The sequence below is a fragment of the Pristiophorus japonicus genome, unplaced genomic scaffold, assembly GCF_044704955.1.
Source record: "Pristiophorus japonicus isolate sPriJap1 unplaced genomic scaffold, sPriJap1.hap1 HAP1_SCAFFOLD_94, whole genome shotgun sequence".
NCBI lineage: Eukaryota > Metazoa > Chordata > Chondrichthyes > Pristiophoridae > Pristiophorus > Pristiophorus japonicus.
The window spans coordinates 909464-925031 of NW_027254868.1; the positions used below are offsets into that span (position 1 = coordinate 909464).

A 15568-nucleotide genomic window follows, 5' to 3' on the forward strand; every position below is an offset into this window, starting at 1 on the left:
TCGAGACAGTGCTTGAGGGATGGGCTGTTCAGCGGTTGCGTGATACTAATTTTCGACATGATTTTTTTTTAGATTCAGTGCTCTTTTTCTGTTACTTTCTATTTATACTCTGCCCAGTTTTCTATATGAAGAGTGAACAATGTTTTAGCGATGCGATGTGTTCAATTCTTATGCAGTAACTCTATCACCCAGTGTGTGCCGGATACAAAATCATCTCAGGCTGGGCTTTCACGCAGCCCTGGGGCATTTTGTTGCCGGTTAAATCCGTCGTTTTGGGCGTGGTATTAATAAAGCCAAGAGCGCGGGCCCGATCCCCATATGGGCCATCCCAATTTTTCATAATTTTTATTCGGTTAGTAGTAACTTTTACAATCAAATCTTGATAACGAAACAAATCCACACGGAATCCCAAGGGATGGCAATTATTTGGAATAACAGCCATTGCTTCTTTGCCGACGGTGTGCAGAGCACAACTTTCTGTTTATACGTGTTTCTTGCTTTGCTGATAACCGCTGAACTGGAGACCTGTTCCCGTCAATGGTTATAAGCAGAACAGACATTTAGAACGGTTCTGTCGCCCGGAGATGGGCAAAAGGCTGCAGTTCAGGACAAAAGCAACAAATGAAATGTTCACACGGTACCGAGAGTGAAAATTCCCGGAAAAAGGAGAGAATGAAATGGATTTCAGTGGAAGCCTAGGCGCACTTAACGCTGTGATTGCGCGGACATGTCTTTGGTGTTCTCCACAAAAACTGCCATTTGCTGCGAACAGATTTCCCTGGCGCGAATGTGATGAGAATTTCGAAACAGCAAGGAGGAAAGACTGGGTAGGTCTGCTTGCTCGCACAGACATTTGCAGCAGCTTCCCTGGTGGTCTAGTGGTTAGGATTCGGCGCTTTCACCGCCGCGGCCCGGGTTCGATTCCCGGTCAGGGAACATTGTATTTGCGGTGCTTCGAAATGCAATGCTGTTCCTGAAGAAGCTTGCAGCTCACCTCGCTGTTGTTGCCCCAACCATCAGCAGCGTGTCATGACACAACAGACACTTCTGTTTTAAAATCTGCACTAAATGACAAGATCTCGCTCAACAAGTGGAACTCCAATTGCTGATAGACAACGTAAATTTTGCCAATCATGGCTATCTTTAGTCTTCCAGGTACCTATTTGCGCCACAGCACTCGGGCTTATCATCAATCAATGCATTGCCACTGTGGAAATATTCAGCATTTTAAACTTCGCAACGTGTGGAAGACTGGAATCAGGGAATGCCTGGACCATGGGCACTGATAATTTATCCTTGAGCATTCATTTGGCCTGGGCTCCTTTATATTGAACATTGGCTCACTGCATATCAATGTTTAGCGTTCACAGGCGATTTCCAAGATCTGAATTTCCCGGCAGAGAATTCATGGAGTTTTTGATTTAACCGAGATTCACCATCACTAACGTTGATTCGCGACTCTTATCTCTCTTCATCATATCACTGCTAAGGACTGAACCTGCTTTAATTTCACTTTGGCTCGGGGTCAGTGCGGCTCAATAGGACTTCGGCCCGTCTCCCTTTCACAACCCATCAGTGCCGAGAACAGAAGAGGGAATTTTGCTGACATGTTATGTTCTGAAACAGTTATAAACTCTCCAGTATATTTCACTGTGTCTTCAGCACTGTGAGATCTAGCCTGGGGTGCAATCTTTGTATCTTTATGAACACTTCAGCAGAATATTAAATGAACATATGGAACTACAATTGCTGATTGACACTGTACGGTTTGCCAACATTTAAGTGCATTGTGAGAACAATCAAAATGATCATTATTCTTCCATGTACGTTCATGCGCGGCATCACCCTAACAAACCGAGCTGATCACAGCCCGGCGATCAGTCAATTCATTGCCAGTGCGGAAAAATGCAAATTTTCAACTTAGCAACGTGCACGATACCGGAATCAGAGAGTGCCTGGATCGTGGGCAATGATAAGTTAACATGAGCATAAAGATTTTCAATATCATTATACATTACATGAACACATCCGGAGCTCATTGCCCCGAAATGAGGACTGAGTGTGCGGGGCAATTCCTTCCGGGGTTTAAGTTTTCTTTCAAAACGGTGTGAGAAAGTTTTGCTTCGTTTTCTGTCGGGCCGAAATAGCTCAGTTGGGAGAGCGTTAGACTGAAGATCTAAAGGTCCCTGGTTCAATCCCGGGTTTCGGCAATATCTGGTGATTTTGCGTTTCCTTCATTTTAAGGGGAGAAGCTGGTTTGATATCGAGACAGTGCTTGAGGGATGGGCTGTTCAGCGGTTGCGTGATACTAATTTTCGACATATTTTTTATTAGATTCAGTGCTCTTTTTCTGTTACTTTCTATTTATACTCTGCCCAGTTTTCTATATGAAGAGTGAACAATGTTTTAGCGATGCGATGTGTTCAATTCTTATGCAGTAACTCTATCACCCAGTGTGTGCCGGATTCAAAATCATCTCAGGCTGGGCTTTCACGCAGCCCTGGGGCATTTTGTTGCCGGTTAAATCGGTCGTTTTGGGCGTGGTATTAATAAAGCCAAGAGCGCGGGCCCGATCACCATATGGGCCATCCCAATTTTTCATAATTTTTATTCGGTTAGTAGTAACTTTTACAATCAAATCTTCATAACGAAACAAATCCACACGGAATCCCAAGGGATGGCAATTATTTGGAATAACAGCCATTGCTTCTTTGCCGACGGTGTGCAGAGCACAACTTTCTGTTTATACGTGTTTCTTGCTTTGCTGATAACCGCTGAACTGGAGACCTGTTCCCGTCAGTGGTTATAAGCAGAACAGACATTTAGAACGGTTCTGTCGCCCGGAGATGGGCAAAAGGCTGCAGTTCAGGACAAAAGCACCAAATGAAATGTTCACACGGTACCGAGAGTGATAATTCCCGGAAAAAGGAGAGAATGAAATGGATTTCAGTGGAAGCCTAGGCGCACTTAACGCTGTGATTGCGCGGACATGTCTTTGGTGTTCTCCACAAAAACTGCCATTTGCTGCGAACAGATTTCCCTGGCGCGAATGTGATGAGAATTTCGAAACAGCAAGGAGGAAAGACTGGGTAGGTCTGCTTGCTGGCACAGACATTTGCAGCAGCTTCCCTGGTGGTCTAGTGGTTAGGATTCGGCGCTTTCACCGCCGCGGCCCGGGTTCGATTCCCGGTCAGGGAACATTGTATTTGCGGTGCTTCGAAATGCAATGCTGTTCCTGAAGAAGCTTGCAGCTCACCTCGCTGTTGTTGCCCCAACCATCAGCAGCGTGTCATGACACAACAGACACTTCTGTTTTAAAATCTGCACTAAATGACAAGATCTCGCTCAACAAGTGGAACTCCAATTGCTGATAGACAACGTAAATTTTGCCAATCATGGCTATCTTTAGTCTTCCAGGTACCTATTTGCGCCACAGCACTCGGGCTTATCATCAATCAATGCATTGCCGCTGTGGAAATATTCAGCATTTTAAACTTCGCAACGTGTGGAAGACTGGAATCAGGGAATGCCTGGACCATGGGCACTGATAATTTATCCTTGAGCATTCATTTGGCCTGGGCTCCTTTATATTGAACATTGGCTCACTGCATATCAATGTTTAGCGTTCACAGGCGATTTCCAAGATCTGAATTTCCCGGCAGAGAATTCATGGAGTTTTTGATCTAACCGAGATTCACCATCACTAACGTTGATTCGCGACTCTTATCTCTCTTCATCATATCACTGCTAAGGACTGAACCTGCTTTAATTTCACTTTGGCTCGGGGTCAGTGCGGCTCAATAGGACTTCGGCCCGTCTCCCTTTCACAACCCATCAGTGCCGAGAACAGAAGAGGGAATTTTGCTGACATGTTATGTTCTGAAACAGTTATAAACTCTCCAGTATATTTCACTGTGTCTTCAGCACTGTGAGATCTAGCCTGGGGTGCAATCTTTGTATCTTTATGAACACTTCAGCAGAATATTAAATGAACATATGGAACTACAATTGCTGATTGACACTGTACGGTTTGCCAACATTTAAGTGCATTGTGAGAACAATCAAAATGATCATTATTCTTCCATGTACGTTCCTGCGCGGCATCACCCTAACAAACCGAGCTGATCACAGCCCGGCGATCAGTCAATTCATTGCCAGTGCGGAAAAATGCAAATTTTCAACTTAGCAACGTGCACAATACCGGAATCAGAGAGTGCCTGGATCGTGGGCAATGATAAGTTAACATGAGCATAAAGATTTTCAATATCATTATACATTACATGAACACATCCGGAGCTCATTGCCCCGAAATGAGGACTGAGTGTGCGGGGCAATTCCTTCCGGGGTTTAAGTTTTCTTTCAAAAAGGTGTGAGAAAGTTTTGCTTCGTTTTCTGTCGGGCCGAAATAGCTCAGTTGGGAGAGCGTTAGACTGAAGATCTAAAGGTCCCTGGTTCAATCCCGGGTTTCGGCAATATCTGGTGATTTTGCGTTTCCTTCATTTTAAGGGGAGAAGCTGGTTTGATATCGAGACAGTGCTTGAGGGATGGGCTGTTCAGCGGTTGCGTGATACTAATTTTCGACATGATTTTTTTTTAGATTCAGTGCTCTTTTTCTGTTACTTTCTATTTATACTCTGCCCAGTTTTCTATATGAAGAGTGAACAATGTTTTAGCGATGCGATGTGTTCAATTCTTATGCAGTAACTCTATCACCCAGTGTGTGCCGGATACAAAATCATCTCAGGCTGGGCTTTCACGCAGCCCTGGGGCATTTTGTTGCCGGTTAAATCGGTCGTTTTGGGCGTGGTATTAATAAAGCCAAGAGCGCGGGCCCGATCCCCATATGGGCCATCCCAATTTTTCATAATTTTTATTCGGTTAGTAGTAACTTTTACAATCAAATCTTGATAACGAAACAAATCCACACGGAATCCCAAGGGATGGCAATTATTTGGAATAACAGCCATTGCTTCTTTGCCGACGGTGTGCAGAGCACAACTTTCTGTTTATACGTGTTTCTTGCTTTACTGATAACCGCTGAACTGGAGACCTGTTCCCGTCAATGGTTATAAGCAGAACAGACATTTAGAACGGTTCTGTCGCCCGGAGATGGGCAAAAGGCTGCAGTTCAGGACAAAAGCACCAAATGAAATGTTCACACGGTACCGAGAGTGAAAATTCCCGGAAAAAGGAGAGAATGAAATGGATTTCAGTGGAAGCCTAGGCGCACTTAACGCTGTGATTGCGCGGACATGTCTTTGGTGTTCTCCACAAAAACTGCCATTTGCTGCGAACAGATTTCCCTGGCGCGAATGTGATGAGAATTTCGAAACAGCAAGGAGGAAAGACTGGGTAGGTCTGCTTGCTGGCAGAGACATTTGCAGCAGCTTCCCTGGTGGTCTAGTGGTTAGGATTCGGCGCTTTCACCGCCGCGGCCCGGGTTCGATTCCCGGTCAGGGAACATTGTATTTGCGGTGCTTCGAAATGCAATGCTGTTCCTGAAGAAGCTTGCAGCTCACCTCGCTGTTGTTGCCCCAACCATCAGCAGCGTGTCATGACACAACAGACACTTCTGTTTTAAAATCTGCACTAAATGACAAGATCTCGCTCAACAAGTGGAACTCCAATTGCTGATAGACAACGTAAATTTTGCCAATCATGGCTATCTTTAGTCTTCCAGGTACCTATTTGCGCCACAGCACTCGGGCTTATCATCAATCAATGCATTGCCACTGTGGAAATATTCAGCATTTTAAACTTCGCAACGTGTGGAAGACTGGAATCAGGGAATGCCTGGACCATGGGCACTGATAATTTATCCTTGAGCATTCATTTGGCCTGGGCTCCTTTATATTGAACATTGGCTCACTGCATATCAATGTTTAGCGTTCACAGGCGATTTCCAAGATCTGAATTTCCCGGCAGAGAATTCATGGAGTTTTTGATCTAACCGAGATTCACCATCACTAACGTTGATTCGCGACTCTTATCTCTCTTCATCATATCACTGCTAAGGACTGAACCTGCTTTAATTTCACTTTGGCTCGGGGTCAGTGCGGCTCAATAGGACTTCGGCCCGTCTCCCTTTCACAACCCATCAGTGCCGAGAACAGAAGAGGGAATTTTGCTGACATGTTATGTTCTGAAACAGTTATAAACTCTCCAGTATATTTCACTGTGTCTTCAGCACTGTGAGATCTAGCCTGGGGTGCAATCTTTGTATCTTTATGAACACTTCAGCAGAATATTAAATGAACATATGGAACTACAATTGCTGATTGACACTGTACGGTTTGCCAACATTTAAGTGCATTGTGAGAACAATCAAAATGATCATTATTCTTCCATGTACGTTCATGCGCGGCATCACCCTAACAAACCGAGCTGATCACAGCCCGGCGATCAGTCAATTCATTGCCAGTGCGGAAAAATGCAAATTTTCAACTTAGCAACGTGCACAATACCGGAATCAGAGAGTGCCTGGATCGTGGGCAATGATAAGTTAACATGAGCATAAAGATTTTCAATATCATTATACATTACATGAACACATCCGGAGCTCATTGCCCCGAAATGAGGACTGAGTGTGCGGGGCAATTCCTTCCGGGGTTTAAGTTTTCTTTCAAAAAGGTGTGAGAAAGTTTTGCTTCGTTTTCTGTCGGGCCGAAATAGCTCAGTTGGGAGAGCGTTAGACTGAAGATCTAAAGGTCCCTGGTTCAATCCCGGGTTTCGGCAATATCTGGTGATTTTGCGTTTCCTTCATTTTAAGGGGAGAAGCTGGTTTGATATCGAGACAGTGCTTGAGGGATGGGCTGTTCAGCGGTTGCGTGATACTAATTTTCGACATGATTTTTTTTTAGATTCAGTGCTCTTTTTCTGTTACTTTCTATTTATACTCTGCCCAGTTTTCTATATGAAGAGTGAACAATGTTTTAGCGATGCGATGTGTTCAATTCTTATGCAGTAACTCTATCACCCAGTGTGTGCCGGATACAAAATCATCTCAGGCTGGGCTTTCACGCAGCCCTGGGGCATTTTGTTGCCGGTTAAATCGGTCGTTTTGGGCGTGGTATTAATAAAGCCAAGAGCGCGGGCCCGATCCCCATATGGGCCATCCCAATTTTTCATAATTTTTATTCGGTTAGTAGTAACTTTTACAATCAAATCTTGATAACGAAACAAATCCACACGGAATCCCAAGGGATGGCAATTATTTGGAATAACAGCCATTGCTTCTTTGCCGACGGTGTGCAGAGCACAACTTTCTGTTTATACGTGTTTCTTGCTTTACTGATAACCGCTGAACTGGAGACCTGTTCCCGTCAATGGTTATAAGCAGAACAGACATTTAGAACGGTTCTGTCGCCCGGAGATGGGCAAAAGGCTGCAGTTCAGGACAAAAGCACCAAATGAAATGTTCACACGGTACCGAGAGTGAAAATTCCCGGAAAAAGGAGAGAATGAAATGGATTTCAGTGGAAGCCTAGGCGCACTTAACGCTGTGATTGCGCGGACATGTCTTTGGTGTTCTCCACAAAAACTGCCATTTGCTGCGAACAGATTTCCCTGGCGCGAATGTGATGAGAATTTCGAAACAGCAAGGAGGAAAGACTGGGTAGGTCTGCTTGCTGGCAGAGACATTTGCAGCAGCTTCCCTGGTGGTCTAGTGGTTAGGATTCGGCGCTTTCACCGCCGCGGCCCGGGTTCGATTCCCGGTCAGGGAACATTGTATTTGCGGTGCTTCGAAATGCAATGCTGTTCCTGAAGAAGCTTGCAGCTCACCTCGCTGTTGTTGCCCCAACCATCAGCAGCGTGTCATGACACAACAGACACTTCTGTTTTAAAATCTGCACTAAATGACAAGATCTCGCTCAACAAGTGGAACTCCAATTGCTGATAGACAACGTAAATTTTGCCAATCATGGCTATCTTTAGTCTTCCAGGTACCTATTTGCGCCACAGCACTCGGGCTTATCATCAATCAATGCATTGCCACTGTGGAAATATTCAGCATTTTAAACTTCGCAACGTGTGGAAGACTGGAATCAGGGAATGCCTGGACCATGGGCACTGATAATTTATCCTTGAGCATTCATTTGGCCTGGGCTCCTTTATATTGAACATTGGCTCACTGCATATCAATGTTTAGCGTTCACAGGCGATTTCCAAGATCTGAATTTCCCGGCAGAGAATTCATGGAGTTTTTGATTTAACCGAGATTCACCATCACTAACGTTGATTCGCGACTCTTATCTCTCTTCATCATATCACTGCTAAGGACTGAACCTGCTTTAATTTCACTTTGGCTCGGGGTCAGTGCGGCTCAATAGGACTTCGGCCCGTCTCCCTTTCACAACCCATCAGTGCCGAGAACAGAAGAGGGAATTTTGCTGACATGTTATGTTCTGAAACAGTTATAAACTCTCCAGTATATTTCACTGTGTCTTCAGCACTGTGAGATCTAGCCTGGGGTGCAATCTTTGTATCTTTATGAACACTTCAGCAGAATATTAAATGAACATATGGAACTACAATTGCTGATTGACACTGTACGGTTTGCCAACATTTAAGTGCATTGTGAGAACAATCAAAATGATCATTATTCTTCCATGTACCATCATGCGCGGCATCACCCTAACAAACCGAGCTGATCACAGCCCGGCGATCAGTCAATTCATTGCCAGTGCGGAAAAATGCAAATTTTCAACTTAGCAACGTGCACGATACCGGAATCAGAGAGTGCCTGGATCGTGGGCAATGATAAGTTAACATGAGCATAAAGATTTTCAATATCATTATACATTACATGAACACATCCGGAGCTCATTGCCCCGAAATGAGGACTGAGTGTGCGGGGCAATTCCTTCCGGGGTTTAAGTTTTCTTTCAAAACGGTGTGAGAAAGTTTTGCTTCGTTTTCTGTCGGGCCGAAATAGCTCAGTTGGGAGAGCGTTAGACTGAAGATCTAAAGGTCCCTGGTTCAATCCCGGGTTTCGGCAATATCTGGTGATTTTGCGTTTCCTTCATTTTAAGCGGAGAAGCTGGTTTGATATCGAGACAGTGCTTGAGGGATGGGCTGTTCAGCGGTTGCGTGATACTAATTTTCGACATGATTTTTTTTTAGATTCAGTGCTCTTTTTCTGTTACTTTCTATTTATACTCTGCCCAGTTTTCTATATGAAGAGTGAACAATGTTTTAGCGATGCGATGTGTTCAATTCTTATGCAGTAACTCTATCACCCAGTGTGTGCCGGATACAAAATCATCTCAGGCTGGGCTTTCACGCAGCCCTGGGGCATTTTGTTGCCGGTTAAATCGGTCGTTTTGGGCGTGGTATTAATAAAGCCAAGAGCGCGGGCCCGATCACCATATGGGCCATCCCAATTTTTCATAATTTTTATTCGGTTAGTAGTAACTTTTACAATCAAATCTTCATAACGAAACAAATCCACACGGAATCCCAAGGGATGGCAATTATTTGGAATAACAGCCATTGCTTCTTTGCCGACGGTAGAGCACAACTTTCTGTTTATACGTGTTTCTTGCTTTGCTGATAACCGCTGAACTGGAGACCTGTTCCCGTCAATGGTTATAAGCAGAACAGACATTTAGAACGGTTCTGTCGCCCGGAGATGGGCAAAAGGCTGCAGTTCAGGACAAAAGCACCAAATGAAATGTTCACACGGTACCGAGAGTGATAATTCCCGGAAAAAGGAGAGAATGAAATGGATTTCAGTGGAAGCCTGGGCGCACTTAACGCTGTGATTGCGCGGACATGTCTTTGGTGTTCTCCACAAAAACTGCCATTTGCTGCGAACAGATTTCCCTGGCGCGAATGTGATGAGAATTTCGAAACAGCAAGGAGGAAAGACTGGGTAGGTCTGCTTGCTGGCACAGACATTTGCAGCAGCTTCCCTGGTGGTCTAGTGGTTAGGATTCGGCGCTTTCACCGCCGCGGCCCGGGTTCGATTCCCGGTCAGGGAACATTGTATTTGCGGTGCTTCGAAATGCAATGCTGTTCCTGAAGAAGCTTGCAGCTCACCTCGCTGTTGTTGCCCCAACCATCAGCAGCGTGTCATGACACAACAGACACTTCTGTTTTAAAATCTGCACTAAATGACAAGATCTCGCTCAACAAGTGGAACTCCAATTGCTGATAGACAACGTAAATTTTGCCAATCATGGCTATCTTTAGTCTTCCAGGTACCTATTTGCGCCACAGCACTCGGGCTTATCATCAATCAATGCATTGCCACTGTGGAAATATTCAGCATTTTAAACTTCGCAACGTGTGGAAGACTGGAATCAGGGAATGCCTGGACCATGGGCACTGATAATTTATCCTTGAGCATTCATTTGGCCTGGGCTCCTTTATATTGAACATTGGCTCACTGCATATCAATGTTTAGCGTTCACAGGCGATTTCCAAGATCTGAATTTCCCGGCAGAGAATTCATGGAGTTTTTGATCTAACCGAGATTCACCATCACTAACGTTGATTCGCGACTCTTATCTCTCTTCATCATATCACTGCTAAGGACTGAACCTGCTTTAATTTCACTTTGGCTCGGGGTCAGTGCGGCTCAATAGGACTTCGGCCCGTCTCCCTTTCACAACCCATCAGTGCCGAGAACAGAAGAGGGAATTTTGCTGACATGTTATGTTCTGAAACAGTTATAAACTCTCCAGTATATTTCACTGTGTCTTCAGCACTGTGAGATCTAGCCTGGGGTGCAATCTTTGTATCTTTATGAACACTTCAGCAGAATATTAAATGAACATATGGAACTACAATTGCTGATTGACACTGTACGGTTTGCCAACATTTAAGTGCATTGTGAGAACAATCAAAATGATCATTATTCTTCCATGTACGTTCATGCGCGGCATCACCCTAACAAACCGAGCTGATCACAGCCCGGCGATCAGTCAATTCATTGCCAGTGCGGAAAAATGCAAATTTTCAACTTAGCAACGTGCACAATACCGGAATCAGAGAGTGCCTGGATCGTGGGCAATGATAAGTTAACATGAGCATAAAGATTTTCAATATCATTATACATTACATGAACACATCCGGAGCTCATTGCCCCGAAATGAGGACTGAGTGTGCGGGGCAATTCCTTCCGGGGTTTAAGTTTTCTTTCAAAAAGGTGTGAGAAAGTTTTGCTTCGTTTTCTGTCGGGCCGAAATAGCTCAGTTGGGAGAGCGTTAGACTGAAGATCTAAAGGTCCCTGGTTCAATCCCGGGTTTCGGCAATATCTGGTGATTTTGCGTTTCCTTCATTTTAAGGGGAGAAGCTGGTTTGATATCGAGACAGTGCTTGAGGGATGGGCTGTTCAGCGGTTGCGTGATACTAATTTTCGACATGATTTTTTTTTAGATTCAGTGCTCTTTTTCTGTTACTTTCTATTTATACTCTGCCCAGTTTTCTATATGAAGAGTGAACAATGTTTTAGCGATGCGATGTGTTCAATTCTTATGCAGTAACTCTATCACCCAGTGTGTGCCGGATACAAAATCATCTCAGGCTGGGCTTTCACGCAGCCCTGGGGCATTTTGTTGCCGGTTAAATCGGTCGTTTTGGGCGTGGTATTAATAAAGCCAAGAGCGCGGGCCCGATCCCCATATGGGCCATCCCAATTTTTCATAATTTTTATTCGGTTAGTAGTAACTTTTACAATCAAATCTTCATAACGAAACAAATCCACACGGAATCCCAAGGGATGGCAATTATTTGGAATAACAGCCATTGCTTCTTTGCCGACGGTGTGCAGAGCACAACTTTCTGTTTATACGTGTTTCTTGCTTTGCTGATAACCGCTGAACTGGAGACCTGTTCCCGTCAATGGTTATAAGCAGAACAGACATTTAGAACGGTTCTGTCGCCCGGAGATGGGCAAAAGGCTGCAGTTCAGGACAAAAGCACCAAATGAAATGTTCACACGGTACCGAGAGTGAAAATTCCCGGAAAAAGGAGAGAATGAAATGGATTTCAGTGGAAGCCTAGGCGCACTTAACGCTGTGATTGCGCGGACATGTCTTTGGTGTTCTCCACAAAAACTGCCATTTGCTGCGAACAGATTTCCCTGGCGCGAATGTGATGAGAATTTCGAAACAGCAAGGAGGAAAGACTGGGTAGGTCTGCTTGCTGGCAGAGACATTTGCAGCAGCTTCCCTGGTGGTCTAGTGGTTAGGATTCGGCGCTTTCACCGCCGCGGCCCGGGTTCGATTCCCGGTCAGGGAACATTGTATTTGCGGTGCTTCGAAATGCAATGCTGTTCCTGAAGAAGCTTGCAGCTCACCTCGCTGTTGTTGCCCCAACCATCAGCAGCGTGTCATGACACAACAGACACTTCTGTTTTAAAATCTGCACTAAATGACAAGATCTCGCTCAACAAGTGGAACTCCAATTGCTGATAGACAACGTAAATTTTGCCAATCATGGCTATCTTTAGTCTTCCAGGTACCTATTTGCGCCACAGCACTCGGGCTTATCATCAATCAATGCATTGCCACTGTGGAAATATTCAGCATTTTAAACTTCGCAACGTGTGGAAGACTGGAATCAGGGAATGCCTGGACCATGGGCACTGATAATTTATCCTTGAGCATTCATTTGGCCTGGGCTCCTTTATATTGAACATTGGCTCACTGCATATCAATGTTTAGCGTTCACAGGCGATTTCCAAGATCTGAATTTCCCGGCAGAGAATTCATGGAGTTTTTGATTTAACCGAGATTCACCATCACTAACGTTGATTCGCGACTCTTATCTCTCTTCATCATATCACTGCTAAGGACTGAACCTGCTTTAATTTCACTTTGGCTCGGGGTCAGTGCGGCTCAATAGGACTTCGGCCCGTCTCCCTTTCACAACCCATCAGTGCCGAGAACAGAAGAGGGAATTTTGCTGACATGTTATGTTCTGAAACAGTTATAAACTCTCCAGTATATTTCACTGTGTCTTCAGCACTGTGAGATCTAGCCTGGGGTGCAATCTTTGTATCTTTATGAACACTTCAGCAGAATATTAAATGAACATATGGAACTACAATTGCTGATTGACACTGTACGGTTTGCCAACATTTAAGTGCATTGTGAGAACAATCAAAATGATCATTATTCTTCCATGTACGTTCATGCGCGGCATCACCCTAACAAACCGAGCTGATCACAGCCCGGCGATCAGTCAATTCATTGCCAGTGCGGAAAAATGCAAATTTTCAACTTAGCAACGTGCACGATACCGGAATCAGAGAGTGCCTGGATCGTGGGCAATGATAAGTTAACATGAGCATAAAGATTTTCAATATCATTATACATTACATGAACACATCCGGAGCTCATTGCCCCGAAATGAGGACTGAGTGTGCGGGGCAATTCCTTCCGGGGTTTAAGTTTTCTTTCAAAACGGTGTGAGAAAGTTTTGCTTCGTTTTCTGTCGGGCCGAAATAGCTCAGTTGGGAGAGCGTTAGACTGAAGATCTAAAGGTCCCTGGTTCAATCCCGGGTTTCGGCAATATCTGGTGATTTTGCGTTTCCTTCATTTTAAGGGGAGAAGCTGGTTTGATATCGAGACAGTGCTTGAGGGATGGGCTGTTCAGCGGTTGCGTGATACTAATTTTCGACATGATTTTTTTTTAGATTCAGTGCTCTTTTTCTGTTACTTTCTATTTATACTCTGCCCAGTTTTCTATATGAAGAGTGAACAATGTTTTAGCGATGCGATGTGTTCAATTCTTATGCAGTAACTCTATCACCCAGTGTGTGCCGGATACAAAATCATCTCAGGCTGGGCTTTCACGCAGCCCTGGGGCATTTTGTTGCCGGTTAAATGGGTCGTTTTGGGCGTGGTATTAATAAAGCCAAGAGCGCGGGCCCGATCACCATATGGGCCATCCCAATTTTTCATAATTTTTATTCGGTTAGTAGTAACTTTTACAATCAAATCTTCATAACGAAACAAATACACACGGAATCCCAAGGGATGGCAATTATTTGGAATAACAGCCATTGCTTCTTTGCCGACGGTGTGCAGAGCACAATTTTCTGTTTATACGTGTTTCTTGCTTTGCTGATAACCGCTGAACTGGAGACCTGTTCCCGTCAATGGTTATAAGCAGAACAGACATTTAGAACGGTTCTGTCGCCCGGAGATGGGCAAAAGGCTGCAGTTCAGGACAAAAGCACCAAATGAAATGTTCACACGGTACCGAGAGTGAAAATTCCCGGAAAAAGGAGAGAATGAAATGGATTTCAGTGGAAGCCTAGGCGCACTTAACGCTGTGATTGCGCGGACATGTCTTTGGTGTTCTCCACAAAAACTGCCATTTGCTGCGAACAGATTTCCCTGGCGCGAATGTGATGAGAATTTCGAAACAGCAAGGAGGAAAGACTGGGTAGGTCTGCTTGCTGGCAGAGACATTTGCAGCAGCTTCCCTGGTGGTCTAGTGGTTAGGATTCGGCGCTTTCACCGCCGCGGCCCGGGTTCGATTCCCGGTCAGGGAACATTGTATTTGCGGTGCTTCGAAATGCAATGCTGTTCCTGAAGAAGCTTGCAGCTCTTCGCTGTTGTTGCCCCAACCATCAGCAGCGTGTCATGACACAACAGACACTTCTGTTTTAAAATCTGCACTAAATGACAAGATCTCGCTCAACAAGTGGAACTCCAATTGCTGATAGACAACGTAAATTTTGCCAATCATGGCTATCTTTAGTCTTCCAGGTACCTATTTGCGCCACAGCACTCGGGCTTATCATCAATCAATGCATTGCCACTGTGGAAATATTCAGCATTTTAAACTTTGCAACGTGTGGAAGACTGGAATCAGGGAATGCCTGGACCATGGGCACTGATAATTTATCCTTGAGCATTCATTTGGCCTGGGCTCCTTTATATTGAACATTGGCTCACTGCATATCAATGTTTAGCGTTCACAGGCGATTTCCAAGATCTGAATTTCCCGGCAGAGAATTCATGGAGTTTTTGATCTAACCGAGATTCACCATCATTAACGTTGATTCGCGACTCTTATCTCTCTTCATCATATCACTGCTAAGGACTGAACATGCTTTAATTTCACTTTGGCTCGGGGTCAGTGCGGCTCAATAGGACTTCGGCCCGTCTCCCTTTCACAACCCATCAGTGCCGAGAACAGAAGAGGGAATTTTGCTGACATGTTATGTTCTGAAACAGTTATAAACTCTCCAGTATATTTCACTGTGTCTTCAGCACTGTGAGATCTAGCCTGGGGTGCAATCTTTGTATCTTTATGAACACTTCAGCAGAATATTAAATGAACATATGGAACTACAATTGCTGATTGACACTGTACGGTTTGCCAACATTTAAGTGCATTGTGAGAACAATCAAAATGATCATTATTCTTCCATGTACGTTCATGCGCGGCATCACCCTAACAAACCGAGCTGATCACAGCCCGGCGATCAGTCAATTCATTGCCAGTGCGGAAAAATGCAAATTTTCAACTTAGCAACGTGCACAATACCGGAATCAGAGAGTGCCTGGATCGTGGGCAATGATAAGTTAACATGAGCATAAAGATT

At 44.6% G+C, this 15568-nt stretch overlaps 1 protein-coding gene and 13 non-coding genes across 14 annotated transcripts in view; 13 read left to right on the forward strand and 1 right to left on the reverse strand.

Annotated features, from left to right (window-relative positions):
* The window catches only part of LOC139257944 (zinc finger protein 850-like), a gene marked incomplete at its 5' end in the record, with an annotated part of 812458 nt that overhangs the window by 260906 nt on the left and 535984 nt on the right, over positions 1-15568 (reverse strand). The window lies entirely within an intron of this gene.
* trnae-uuc (transfer RNA glutamic acid (anticodon UUC)) lies at positions 865-936 on the forward strand. The gene has a single exon. It is a non-coding gene; the product is annotated as a tRNA-Glu (tRNA).
* trnaf-gaa (transfer RNA phenylalanine (anticodon GAA)) lies at positions 2138-2210 on the forward strand. The gene has a single exon. It is a non-coding gene; the product is annotated as a tRNA-Phe (tRNA).
* trnae-uuc (transfer RNA glutamic acid (anticodon UUC)) lies at positions 3127-3198 on the forward strand. Its single transcript has one exon. It is a non-coding gene; the product is annotated as a tRNA-Glu (tRNA).
* trnaf-gaa (transfer RNA phenylalanine (anticodon GAA)) lies at positions 4400-4472 on the forward strand. The gene has a single exon. It is a non-coding gene; the product is annotated as a tRNA-Phe (tRNA).
* trnae-uuc (transfer RNA glutamic acid (anticodon UUC)) lies at positions 5390-5461 on the forward strand. Its single transcript has one exon. It is a non-coding gene; the product is annotated as a tRNA-Glu (tRNA).
* On the forward strand, positions 6663-6735 carry trnaf-gaa (transfer RNA phenylalanine (anticodon GAA)). Its single transcript has one exon. It is a non-coding gene; the product is annotated as a tRNA-Phe (tRNA).
* trnae-uuc (transfer RNA glutamic acid (anticodon UUC)) lies at positions 7653-7724 on the forward strand. The gene has a single exon. It is a non-coding gene; the product is annotated as a tRNA-Glu (tRNA).
* On the forward strand, positions 8926-8998 carry trnaf-gaa (transfer RNA phenylalanine (anticodon GAA)). The gene has a single exon. It is a non-coding gene; the product is annotated as a tRNA-Phe (tRNA).
* trnae-uuc (transfer RNA glutamic acid (anticodon UUC)) lies at positions 9912-9983 on the forward strand. The gene has a single exon. It is a non-coding gene; the product is annotated as a tRNA-Glu (tRNA).
* On the forward strand, positions 11185-11257 carry trnaf-gaa (transfer RNA phenylalanine (anticodon GAA)). The gene has a single exon. It is a non-coding gene; the product is annotated as a tRNA-Phe (tRNA).
* Positions 12175-12246, forward strand: trnae-uuc (transfer RNA glutamic acid (anticodon UUC)). Its single transcript has one exon. It is a non-coding gene; the product is annotated as a tRNA-Glu (tRNA).
* trnaf-gaa (transfer RNA phenylalanine (anticodon GAA)) lies at positions 13448-13520 on the forward strand. Its single transcript has one exon. It is a non-coding gene; the product is annotated as a tRNA-Phe (tRNA).
* trnae-uuc (transfer RNA glutamic acid (anticodon UUC)) lies at positions 14438-14509 on the forward strand. Its single transcript has one exon. It is a non-coding gene; the product is annotated as a tRNA-Glu (tRNA).